We start from the raw sequence: 12340 nt of genomic DNA, 5'->3' as shown, positions 1-12340 counted from the left end.
TGGATTTCTGGGATGGCCTGGGGTCTTAGAGACAGTGGTAAGGGGGTCACCTCCCATGAGTCGGGGGCAGCATGGGGTGAGGTCAGGCCGGAGCTGTCCAGCACAATGGTGGGCAGTCTCTGCCCCTCCAGCTCGGCTCAGAGCCCTCCAAGGGCCCCTCAATCCCGGGCCAAGGCCTGGGTCAGCAAGAGCCAAGCAGCACAGGTGCCGAGCAGCTACGGAAACAACCTTCCACAGACACCTGGCAGCTGAAGGATGCAGGCGCCTGGCAATTCCTGAGCCGGGGGTGGGGGGTGACTGGAGGGCGGAACAGTCAGAATTGGGGTTTTAGAGGTGGAGAAATTTCTAAGGAGGGAAGGTGACAGACGTGTGTCTGACGCTGGAGTTGGCCTAGAAACAGTCTTTCCAGCTAGGGCCTCACTGTCCAGACGAAACTTTGATGGTCCAAAAGAAAAAGTGGTTTTAAATACCAGGTGTTTACTTTTTCCTTAAATCTTTGGAATTAGCGATATGTTCTAAGGGGTCCTTCGAAGGAAGCACTTTCTTACCAGCGATGAGTAACAGAGAGCTCAGGCTCGTCCCTGCGATGGGGCAGGTGGGAGGGGCCTCTCAGCCGGGACACCCGTGTCCACGGCACTCACAGGACCCCCAGGCAGCATTCAGGGACAATTTCACCCTCATTGATGCGTGCTAAAAGCATGATAGTGGCAAATATTGACATGGAATCAAGAACAGGCTTCAAAAAATATGTTCTGAAAACATGTAATTCTGATAAGAGTGTGCACTGGTGACCTTCCGGATGGTAGGCTGCCAATATTTATCAAAGCCTTCAAATGTTGTATATCCTTCATCTCAGAAATTCTATTATGAAATGTCTACGTTCAGGAAATAATCAGGGATCATTAGAATACTTAACTGAACGTCTTATAATAGAAAATAGATTTTCCATATCATGACACATTTATACAGTGAAATGCTAATGAAACCATTAAAATTATTTTGTTGAAGTTTATTCAATAACGTGGAAAGAGATTCTTGACATACTAATAGTGTTTTTATTTGGCCCTTTCACACTCATTTAATAAAAAATAACAAATATTGACAACGGCTGGAAACACTGGCATCCCGGTGCACCGCTGGAGGGAACGTAAACTGGAGCAGCCGGTGTGGACACTGCATGGAGGCCCCTCAAAAGGCTAAACACAGAACTTCCCAACGATCCAAGTGCCTGCTTCTACGTATTCACGTGGAAGAATTAAAAGCAGGCGCTCAAGCAGATGCTCGTAGACACATGCAAGTGTGCAACCACACACAGGTGTGCAACCGTACATGTGCAACCATACCAGTGTGCAGCCTTATATGAGTACAACTGTATAAGTTTGCAACCATATGTGTGTACACCCAGACACGTGCAACTGTACAAGTGTGTGACTATACACATGTGTAACTGTACAAGTGTGCAACCATACAACTGTGCAACCATGTGTACAGCCATACACATGTGTAACTGTACAAGTGTGCAACCATGTGTACAGCCATACACATGGGTAACTGTACAAGTGTGCAACCATACAAGTGTGCAGCCATAAGTATGCAGCCATACACGTGTAACTGTACAAGTGTGCGACCATGTGTACAGTCATACACATGTGTAACTGTACAAGTGTGCAACCATGTGTACAGTCATACACATGTGTAACTGTACAAGTGTGCAACCATGAGTGTACAGCCATACACATGTGTAACTATGAGTATGCAGCCACACAGGTGTGCAACCACACATGTGCAACAGTACCAGCATGCAGCCATACACGTGTGTGACCACACAAGTGTGCAACTTTACACATGTGACTGTACAGGTGTGCGACATCAGTGTACAACCATGCACACGTGGAACTGTACGAGTGTGCACCCACTACAAGCAGCATTATTCACAACAGCTGGGAGGTGGACACAACCCCAGAGCCCAGGGCCAGATGAAAGGATAAATAAAACGTGGCTGATACCGACAACGGGACATATTCAGTCTCGACAAGGACAAATCCTACCGCCTGCTACAGCCCGGATGGACCCCGAGGCCACTGCACCAAGTGAAGTGCGCCAGTCACCAAGGGGCGGACGTGGTGTGACTCCACTTACAGAAGGGAGGATGGCAAGACACGCGGGCTGGGGAGGGGAGGGGAGGGGAAGAGTTTACAGAGGACAGCGCTTCAGTGTGGGAAGATGGAAAGTTCTGGAGACGGAGGGTGGTGGTGGTTGCCCAGCAACGTGCATGAACTTCATGATGCTGAGCTGGGCACTGAAAGATGGCTGGAGTGGTAAATGGTAGTTATATTTCACAATAAAAAAACTGGAAACTCTTGGCTCTAGTCATTTAATCCCTTTCACACACAGACCAAAATATGACCCATGGCACTCCTGTGTTTTGCAAACTTTCTACATTTCTTGTCTGTTTCTCGGCCGTTTCTGGCTTCAGCAATTCTACTCGGCAGTCTGAATTTGCCGAGCACGTTAATCCTCTGAGGTTCATATTCAATAAAGACGTGGGTACGACTCGCCCGTTTCCTGCAAGTGAGGACAGTTTACAAGTAAAACCACCAGACACGGACTGGAGTTGGGGGTGGACAAAATCTCCATCCCCACGCATCGGTCGTGGCTTACATACTGTCCGTCCAACTCTGGTCGAGTGCCAAGTGACGGGAAAATAATCCTAGTTTAGGTTTTTGGCTTTATCAGTAAGTAGTTAGTTTATTCACCGAAACAAACGGGTCACCACGTCTTGGGGCAAGAAATCTCTTCAATGGAAAAACCCAAACTGACAGAACATTTTCTAAATACAACTGTGACCATGTCTGTAGATTCCTGTTTGCCAGATTAACACAGCAGGGAAATAACACCAACTAAACACGTGACCAAAAACAACAGGTGGGTGGAGCTGATGGTCTGACTTAGCCACATAAGAAATCACGCCGCACGCGCGTCCCACTCCGCACGGACAGACTCGGAATCGCATGCCAGCTCTTCCCCCATCAACCCTCTTCCTGGAAGTTATATTCTATTACTGGGGAACGTTAAGAATTTGATAAAATACACCTAAAAGTGACCTTGTAAACACAACTTTTAAAAAAGCCTCACGACATCTGGCACCATGAGACCTAACCCTGGGCTCCCCCATGCAGGGAGAAAGGGATTCCCGTTTAATGTGTTCAGGAAGGAAAGTGGGCAGCAAAGAGCACTTCTTATGACTGACCCACACTGGCAGGTCACTGTCACCCAGAGTCCACAGCTCCCATCAGGGGCCGTGCACTGTGTGAGTTTGGACGATGACACGTGTCCACCATGACAGGGTCACACACAGTAGTCTCACTGCCCTAAACCCTCTGTGCTCTGCCTGTTCCTCTCTCCCTCACCACTCTTGGTGCCTCCCCACCAGCTGGTGAGACGGCTTCACAGGATGCTGGGTGACGTGTCCCCAAAGCCAATGCCCATGGGTCATCCGTGGCTTCCCTTCCAGTCACTGGGCTGTTCTTCACCACCCCGTTTGGCATGACCTTGCTTTGGCATCAATGACATTACACTCTCCTGCCTTCCTCCCACCTACCTGGCTACTACTTTCAGCCCTTCCCTCTCAAGGACTGAACTGTGTCCCCCCAAATCCTACGCTGAAGTCTGAGCCCCCAGTACCTCAGAACGCAGGTACATTTGAAGGTCCTACATAGGTGGGCCCTGATGCCGCAGCACTGGTGTCCTTACAAGAAGAAGGGATCAGGACACAGACACACACAGAGGGATGACCACAGGAGGACACGGGGAGAGACGGCGTCTATTCATCAAGGAGGGAGGCCTCTGAGGAACCCACCCTGCCCACGCCTAGACCCTGGGCTTCCTGCCTCTGGGCTCTGAGAGATGCAGGTCTGTGGCCCTGTCCATGGCATTTGGCATGGCTGCCCGAGCTGACTCCTCCTTGATGGACCCCTCGCTTCTGCCCCCACAGAAGTGTTTCAGTGTAACTGACACCGTCCCCATGGGAGGCCAGCCCTGCCGGTGCCGTGGTCTTCATCTGCACAAAACCCCCCATCTATGTCAGACCTCCTGCCAGAGCTCCGGAGTCACATCTGAGGAGCTCTGCTTGGACTTCCACGAGGCCCCTCCAAGTCAGCCATGCCTCTGTCCCTCTCCATCCCTGCACACTCCCTCTGAGGTGAGAGGTCTCCATGGCAGGAACCTCAGGATCCCCCCTGGGGCCCTGGCCCGCTTCAGTGCCATGAACCAACCCAGGGAGAAGCCCCTTTGCTTCAAGCACCCGGGACTCCCCTTCACAACCTCCTGCAGCGTTCGCGGATGTACCACATCCAGCACCAGGCGCCACCTGCTCCGCGTCCTTCCAGGCGCCTCTGATTCCCTGGATCCCCCGGAGGACCCCGAGCCTGCCCTGGGTGACCCTGGAGCCCCGAGCACCCTGCTCATGGTCTGTCTCCCACCTCTCTTGTGCATCAGTGTGTCCCAGGGCACCACACAGGCTCCCAGCCAGCAGCCCCCCAGGTAGAGGAGCCCGGCCCCCCAACTCAGACCCCCTGCCAGAGTGGCCCTCTAGTCAACGCCCTGACAACAGTCTCGTCAGCAAGCACAGCACCAGGGATGCAGTCTGACCTGCGACCTCCCTCCTTCTGCAACTGAATCCCACCCGCCTTGGTCTAGCAACAAATTGCACGGCTGTGGCCAGCACACTTCAAGGAAAAGAGAGTTCACAATGGATCTCTTAGGGGTCAAAAAGGTCTTAGTTTCTCCCTGAACTGCAACAAAACCTAAGTCACTACGATGTTATGTTTCCCACTGGGAGGGATGCAAACGTCCATCAGAGTCCTAAGGAGCAGAGNGGCAACAAAACCTAAGTCACTACAGGCTACGATGTTGTGTTTCCCACTGGGAGGGATGCAAACGTCCATCAGAGTCCTAAGGAGCAGAGAAAGATAAGGAGGAAGACACCGCCTGCCCCCGCTCATGCCAGCCGCCCACTGCTCCTGGCACACATCGGTCTACACAGCTGACACAGAGCCTGGGCTCAGGATGGGCTGGCTCGGGTCGCTCACCCCTCAGGGGATCAGGGGGTTCCAGGGCTTAGGGACATGCTGAGGGAAGATGGGGGAGAAGGCTGCCCCTCCCTGGTCATCCCCTTTTTGAGCAGACGGCCCTCCAGGACTGCTGGAAACCCACCAACAGGTTTGAAAGCCATGCCACAGAGGAGCCAAGACATTGAGAAAATAAATAAGAGAATATTCATTTTTAAGCTCAGAGATAAAGGAGACACATTTTGTCCCTAGGGCCATTAAGACCACATCTATCATAACATGAAAGCCTAACCCAAGATAAGATGTTTCTCTCATGTCTATAGAAGGGTATTTGTGCTTTATTTCTTATTATTAGAAAAAAAGAAAAGTGCTTTGCAAAGCAGCAGGCACAAACAGCTCCCCCAACAAGGGGCTATTCACGGCCACCGTCCTTGTTGGCCTCCTCCTGGCTCTGGACGTCCCCAGCGTGGTGGCTGCCTGTGAACAGTGGTGTCCCCAGAACAATGTCACCCCTCCCAGGCCACCGCCCCTCCACCCCTGCATGGGGCTTCTGTTCTCTGGGCTTTGTCGGAGCCCCGACCCGTCGTGGACAGGTGTCTGGCTCCCAGCTGTGGGTGAATCCATGTTCCTACGGCAACGGAGCGCTTCTCCTTCCCTATCACGGAGGGGCTGGAATCTACCTACAAATTCCGGAAAGCCTGGTGCAGGAACCTTAACACCAGGAAACTGCAGGGTTCAGACCTATCCTAGAGCATCTCCGGATAGGATTCCTAAGCCCCGCAGCGCCTTCTCAGGGGCCTGGGGAGCAGCCGCCATGCTGCCTGGTCCAGACCTCGCACAAACCTGCAGCTCGGGCCCCCTGGGGCCGCCGCTCCTGAGGACAGGGGCACCGAAGGGGCCAGCCCCCCGCCCCTGCCACACAGCCCGGTCCCTGCACTGGCAGAAAATGTCTATTGGGTGTCTGTGATCACGCAGCTGAGAGATACAAAGAGCAGAGCAGAGAACCAATCTCACGGAACAAGCATTGTGTCATGGCGCTGGCATGGACGGACCTGGTCCTTCCTGCTCCCTTCCCTGCATGCAAGGGCAGCTGGGAACAGATCCTTTGACGATGGGGAACTTATAATTAAAATATCACTGATTCACCAGAAAGCAACACCTGGCCGTTGTGCCCATCGCGGACGGTAGCACCGCAGCTCTGAACTATACTGCCCTCTTTTTGTAAACAGTGGCCTTAAATCCACACCAAAGTCACAGGCCACACTGCAGATCAGGCCACGGATATGGGGACCTTGTCCACGCTGTAAGGACCGCTGGCCACGTCCCTAGAGGACTCCTCCCAGGGGACCAAGAGCCAAGAACAGGGGTCCATGGAGGGGACTCCCTCCACCTCCTGCCACCCGGGGTCAGCTTCCAGCTGAGAGGGCCCGGGGCCCGGCCCACGATGGCCTGACGGGACCAGCTGGGCCCCCACAGCTGCAGCCCTTGCGGGTCGGCCTACTCATGACTCTGAATGCACAGAACGGGACAGGTGAGCGTGTGGTGCCGAAGGGGACAGTGTGGGTGTGCAGGGAAGGCGGGATGCCCTCTGCCCAGCCCCTCCACTACTCTTCCATCCCAGCTCTGCGGGCCTTCGTGCTATGAGCCTAGTCCTTCTTCCCCACCTCGGACACACAGGTGACAGATAAAGACATGTAGGTTTAAGGAGCGCAGAGGAGGATCCGAGACTTGTGGACATGGAACCAGCTGCTCCAAGCAGGCTGGCCACCGGACACCCCACACACAAGCACCGTCTTCCTCCCGTTCTATTCCTATGGTGAGAACACGTGTGGTCTCCCCCCTCGGGGCGCTCCAAGTGACAGCCACCCCCCCTTCCCATCACGTCCTGCTCAGCGTGTCTCAGACCTGCTTCCGCTGACCAAATGCCTGCAGAGCCTGCTCACAGCCCCCTGCGGCCATGACTCCCAGTCCCAAGGCCACCCCCAGGCTCATGCACACCCACCAAAACCCCAGCTGCTTGGCCAGGCCCCTTCTCTGTCCCAGACCAAGTGCAGAAGTACATCTGGCAGGTGAAGCCTGTGGGCGGACAGGCATTCCTGCAGGTCCCAGGGTGTCACTGTCAACGCTGCACCATGCACAGAACCAGCCCCAGCCAGCTCTAGATGCTGCTGGCAGCAAACACCGGGACACATGAATAAGAGAAGTGCCAGTTCTAATTCTCTTGAAAACAGCAAAGTGTGGCGGAAAAGAGCATGCATCCGCCACCAGATTCTGAAAACACCGTGTATCACCGGTATTGCTAACAACAGAACTGCAGAAAGGGCTTCTGGGCCCTTTGGTTTCCTAACTTTTCTCCAACAACCTGTCACGAGCGCACACCCAAAGCCCCGCTCTGTCCTCACCATCGCTGCACTCCGGATGCTGGCGTGGTCAGGCTATGCAGTGCTCCCATCACAGGCACCCCATGGCAGCCAGCACGGGCCTTATGGAGCACAGGAGCTGCTAATGCAGGACCCAGGGTATCAGCCCCCCGGACAGCAGTGCCATAGCACCTCCAGCCTGTGCCCACACCTTCTCTGGGCAGCTCAGCATGCATGGGAGGACCCCAGGAGCACACACCCCACCACGTGTGGTTTCACAGGGAAGGAGAGCAGGGAGCAGTTTTGGTGTCCTTTGCAATAAAAACCACCAAGAGAGGATCTAGCCTGGAAGAGCCTAAGTGCCAACACCTCACACATGCATGAAACCTGCAGCGGGAAGACACCAGCAAGAGCCCTCGCGACCAGACCCTGCTGGCCGTGGCCCGAGGAGGGGAGCCGGCCCGCCAAAGATGCCTGCAGAAGCAGGTGCGTGGTGGCCTTGCTGCGTGATTCCTGGGGCACCCTCCAGCATGCCACCCCCACCTGGGGCTCACAGCTCCATGAAACTCTGGCTGAAGGCACACAGGGGCCCCTTTGAACCACATGGCCAGCTCACCGGCTCTTCCCAGGGCAGCCCCTCACCACCAGGCACTCCATCAGGGGTGATCCTCACGTGCTGTCCCGGAGCCAGGAGATGCAGCCCTTGGCCTGAGCCCTGGTTCCCTTAAGGATCGGCCCTACCTGCAGGNGCTGTCCCAGAGCCAGGAGATGCAGCCCTTGGCCTGAGCCCTGGTTCCCTTAAGGATCGGCCCTACCTGCAGGCTACCTTCCTTCTGCTCCAACTACAAGCCCAGGGCCCAAGCGCCACCACCAGTGCAGGAGAAGGGATGGAAAAGCTCTGACCCCACAGGGGTTCCTTCCAGACAGTCAGGTCCTGCAGCCTCCAGGTATGCAGGGGACACGCGGGTCTGTCCGGGGCGGCATGTCCAGCAAAGCCCCAGGTGGCGGAAGCCCTGAGAAGGCCGTGCCCTGCGAGCTGGGAGTGATACCACCAGGCGCTCCGATGCCCCGCATCTCCCCAGCAGCACCTTAGCTCTGGTGAGGGGACAGGACTGGGCCCCTCCCCCACAGTCCTCGAGTACAGAGCAGCTAGACAAAGAAGGTCTGCGCTTTCCCTGAGCGAGCCAAGGGCGGCAGGCAGACCTGGAAACCGCCCTCTGCTCCACCCGCGGGTGCCTAGTCTCTCCAATAGGAGGCCCGCCCTTTTCATCACCAGGTGGGTCTGTGACGGGTCAGGAGGAGGCGGACCTCACAGGATTCCAGGCCGGCGCGTGCCCGCGGGGGTGCCCAGGGCCTGGCAGGCGGCTCAGCCAGGGCACCCCAAAGTGAGGGCGGGGCCTGGGTGGGCAGGGGGCTCAGAGCTCCACCTCCTCGGGACGTGTGGTCAGACCCTCCCCTTCTCCCCAAGGACCCCCAAGTTTGAAAGGGCCCCTGCAGGACGCCCGTTACCTTCGGGAGTGGGGGCGGGAGGCTCTGGCTCGTCCATAGCGCGGCTGCGGACACCTCGCTCCTTGGGCCCCTGGAGAAGAAAGACACCACGGTCACCGCAGGCAGAGGGGCTGCCTTCAGCTCCGTGGGGCACTCAGCTCCAGGCACAGTGCTCACTGAAGGACCAGCACACCCCCTCCCCGGCAGGGACATCCACTCCCCCCTGAAATCAGGCATCTGAGCACACAGAGTCCCCCAGGCCTGACTTCACTGGGGTCGCGGCCAGGAGTTCCCTCCACACCCGGGGTTAATGGCAGACCCCTCCCAGCCCAGCACGATGGTCCAGGAGAGAAAGGAGCCCTAGGTCAGACGGCTGCCCCTCCTCTTCCTGCAGCTTCAGCTTCGGGTGAACAACTCACCGCCCAGATCGCAGACCAGGCTGATGGTCCCTTAAGCCTTCAGTCCCTAAACTCTGGGGTCTAGGCCAGGTCTCTGCACACTGGGCTTTATTCTTTTTCTCCTCTTTTTTGCACTTTTTGTTTCCCTTGTGCTTTTGGAAGAAAACGAGTCTGAGAATAAGTGTGAAACCAGCCACATCGTGAGGACGTTCGTCCCCAGCTCCCGAGGAGGCCGTCCTGTGGCCAGCTCCCCTGTTCACAAGGGTTTACAGCATCAGACACCTGCCCAGCTTCTACCACAACAGCCAGGTGAAAAGCAAATGCCCAGACTCTGAGGCGGCAAGAACAGCACCAAGGGTGGGTATGGCAGTGACGATGGTCTGGCCCACGCCTGCCCGCGGTGCACGGGAGAACAGGCTGGAGGAGCCGGCAGGGCAAGCTCTGCGTCCCTTGCCAACACACCTGCGATGCCTCCCCACCCTGCCAGCTCTCTCAGCCGGTGCAGCAGAAGGGGTGCTGGTGAGGGCACCGACGGGTGCGTCACCCACACTGCCCGCACAGCCGCGCACCAGCCCCTCTCCCCGAGCATCTCCGTGCTGTGCTCCAGGCCTGTCGCTGGCTTCATCGCATCACACCTCTGTGACACGGACTCCCGCGCTAGCTTCAAAATGAAGAAACCAAGGCATGGAGGGCTTCCAGGAACCCACCCCGGGGGGAGACTCAGGACAGAGGGACGTCCTGCTGGGGCTGTATCCCTTCTCCCTGCTTTTCTGCAGGCCACCGGGAGCCCCAGAGCATCCCACATTTCTGGGCCAAGTCCCTTACCGGGAGTGCAGGGACAGTAGCGGGGCCAGCCTCAGCTGCTGCAGGGGTAAAACATCCAAACAGAGGAGGTCAGGATGGGGCCTGGCACGCAGCAGGCTCTCTGTACGTGGCAGCGGGTGCTGGTCCAGCTATGCTGCCATCTGTCATTTGTGCCACCAGGCCCATCCCCAGCCCTCTCCAGAGATTCAATACGACAGATACTCTGTGGTGGCCACAGAGCCCACGGCATAGTTAACCCTCCTGGCCAGAAACCGTCATTCGATTCCCAAACCAGACAGACGTGTGCAGACCACAGTGGTTACAGGAGGAAATAATGCAGGTGGGAACACGTCTCCCTGAGACGCTGCGGCAGCCTCAGGCTGCAATGACCTGGTCCACAGGGAGAGCAACAGAGGCACGGAGACCCTGACACAGAACACCATGCCCACCACTCCAAGTCAGCCAGCAAACGTCCGACCAGCGTCCACCGCGTTCAAGGCACCGAGCGTGTGGTCTGCAGGGCTCATAGCCTGCGTGCACGCACAAACACTCTGCCCGACCACCCAGCACTGATGCAGGACGGTCCGCCTCTTCTGGGGCCGTGGGCGACAGGAGGGACAGGGCACACGCCAGGTCTGCAGAGATCACACAGGCCTCAGAGGTGCAAGGAGGGGAGTGCCTTCTCCCAGGGAAGTGAGTCAAAAAGGCTCAAACGCTTACACGTCCTACAGGTGAGCTTGCAAATGTAACACATGAGCGTATCCAGGATGCTGGCAGTTCTCACCAATGCTGGTCACACAAGGAAACGCCGGGCTGGTCCTCACATTGGATCCGGCCCCTCCTGGTCAGTGCGCCTAGACCCCACAGGCACTGCGGGGAACAGGAAAGACGCAACATATCCGCAGGAAGAAGGGACAATAGATTCCACAGTCGCGAGAGGAAGTGAGGAAAGAAGGGAAACTGGTATTTTTAGCCATCCAAGAGGTGAGCTCCAGCGTGTGCACCTAGTCAGTGTTCTTGCCACAGACCAGGGGTACAGACATCCTGCATTTTCTGAGCTGCGTGGACAACATCCCCGAGTTACAGAGCCCCGGGTAGCCAGAAGGGTCCTTGGGCTTTCGGGCAAAGCAAAGCTTTCTACTGGGTCTGATCTCAGCACGGGTTCTGCTCCTGCATGAGGCCAGCTGGGGGCGCGGCCATAAAAAGATATCCTTCCTGGCAGGGGACAATGTGGTGGTGTTTCTGCCTGGGGCTCCTCCGGGAGGAGCTGCGACACATGGCTGGCCGCTGCGGCTCTTCCTCCCTGAACACGATTCTCCTCTCTCCTCACACTGTTTCCTTGTCTTCAACTTTTTTCTAAACCACAGAGTACAAATTTCATGAATGCTAATTGTACTTAAAATACATAAAAACAAAGTCCAACCGAGCGCTCCTTTTCCCACCTATGACTCGGGCACAGCGCGTAAGATGCCGCTGCAGGTTTTGCTAGTCCGATGGCTGGCCCCACTGGACGCACACAGCTCACGCTCGCAGCGCCCCTGCATGTGCCGGACCGGTTCCGAGCCAGCTTGGGGCTCGCTTCGCCATGTGGCCGAGCGGGGACTGGAAGGCAGCATCTGGTACCAGGATGTGTGTTCTGGATCACTGGTGAGTGTCCACCAGATCACAGCATGCTCTGCGATGGTTTTCTCTCCAAACCAGCATCCCTGGGAACCCATGCTCCTGAGAAGGAACCTTTCCAGGCATCCGACGCACAAACACACGATTCTGCTTCCGGATTTCGGAGGCCTGCTTGCACTCACCCCCCAACAGCCTGCTCAGCACCACAGACGTGTCTTGCACTCCTGGACGCTTCAGGCCACACCGAAAACCCTCTTCCCCCGCAGCCAAGCAGGTGCTGAACCCACATGTCTGTGCCACCTTCCCGTGGTGCCTGACTCTTGACGCCCTCCCTGGGGACCCTCTGCATTTGTGGACAGTGTTCTGGGGACGAGCGGGGCTGCAGCCGGCTCTGCCCAAGACTGACCTCAGGGCAGAGGACGAGACTCGCTTACACAACACTGTCCTCCGACGGACGGCAGCATGACATAATTCCAGTCTGGGCTGTCTTACTGTGGTCACTTTCCAATTTAAGCATCCTAATGAAAGATTGCATTGTGCACCCAGATCGCGGTTTCAAACAAAGAGATGACGCGTTCCGTCAGAGCAGCAGCCTGAGGCT

At 56.4% G+C, this 12340-nt stretch overlaps 1 long non-coding RNA gene across 1 annotated transcript in view; it reads right to left on the bottom strand.

The window, feature by feature from the left end:
* Positions 1–2143: 2143 nt before the first annotated feature.
* LOC117799872 overlaps positions 2144–12340 on the bottom strand; it is a 24894-nt gene continuing 14697 nt past the window's right edge. The window contains exons 2-3 of the long non-coding RNA XR_004623017.1: positions 8939–9008; positions 2144–2565 (exon numbers count right to left, since the gene is read on the bottom strand). This is a non-coding gene — a long non-coding RNA (uncharacterized LOC117799872). The remainder of the gene's footprint in view (positions 2566–8938; positions 9009–12340) is intronic.

The sequence above is a fragment of the Ailuropoda melanoleuca genome, unplaced genomic scaffold (assembly GCF_002007445.2).
Source record: "Ailuropoda melanoleuca isolate Jingjing unplaced genomic scaffold, ASM200744v2 unplaced-scaffold5927, whole genome shotgun sequence".
In the NCBI taxonomy this organism is placed as follows: Eukaryota; Metazoa; Chordata; class Mammalia; order Carnivora; family Ursidae; genus Ailuropoda; species Ailuropoda melanoleuca.
This window is presented reverse-complemented; position numbering and strand designations above follow the sequence as displayed.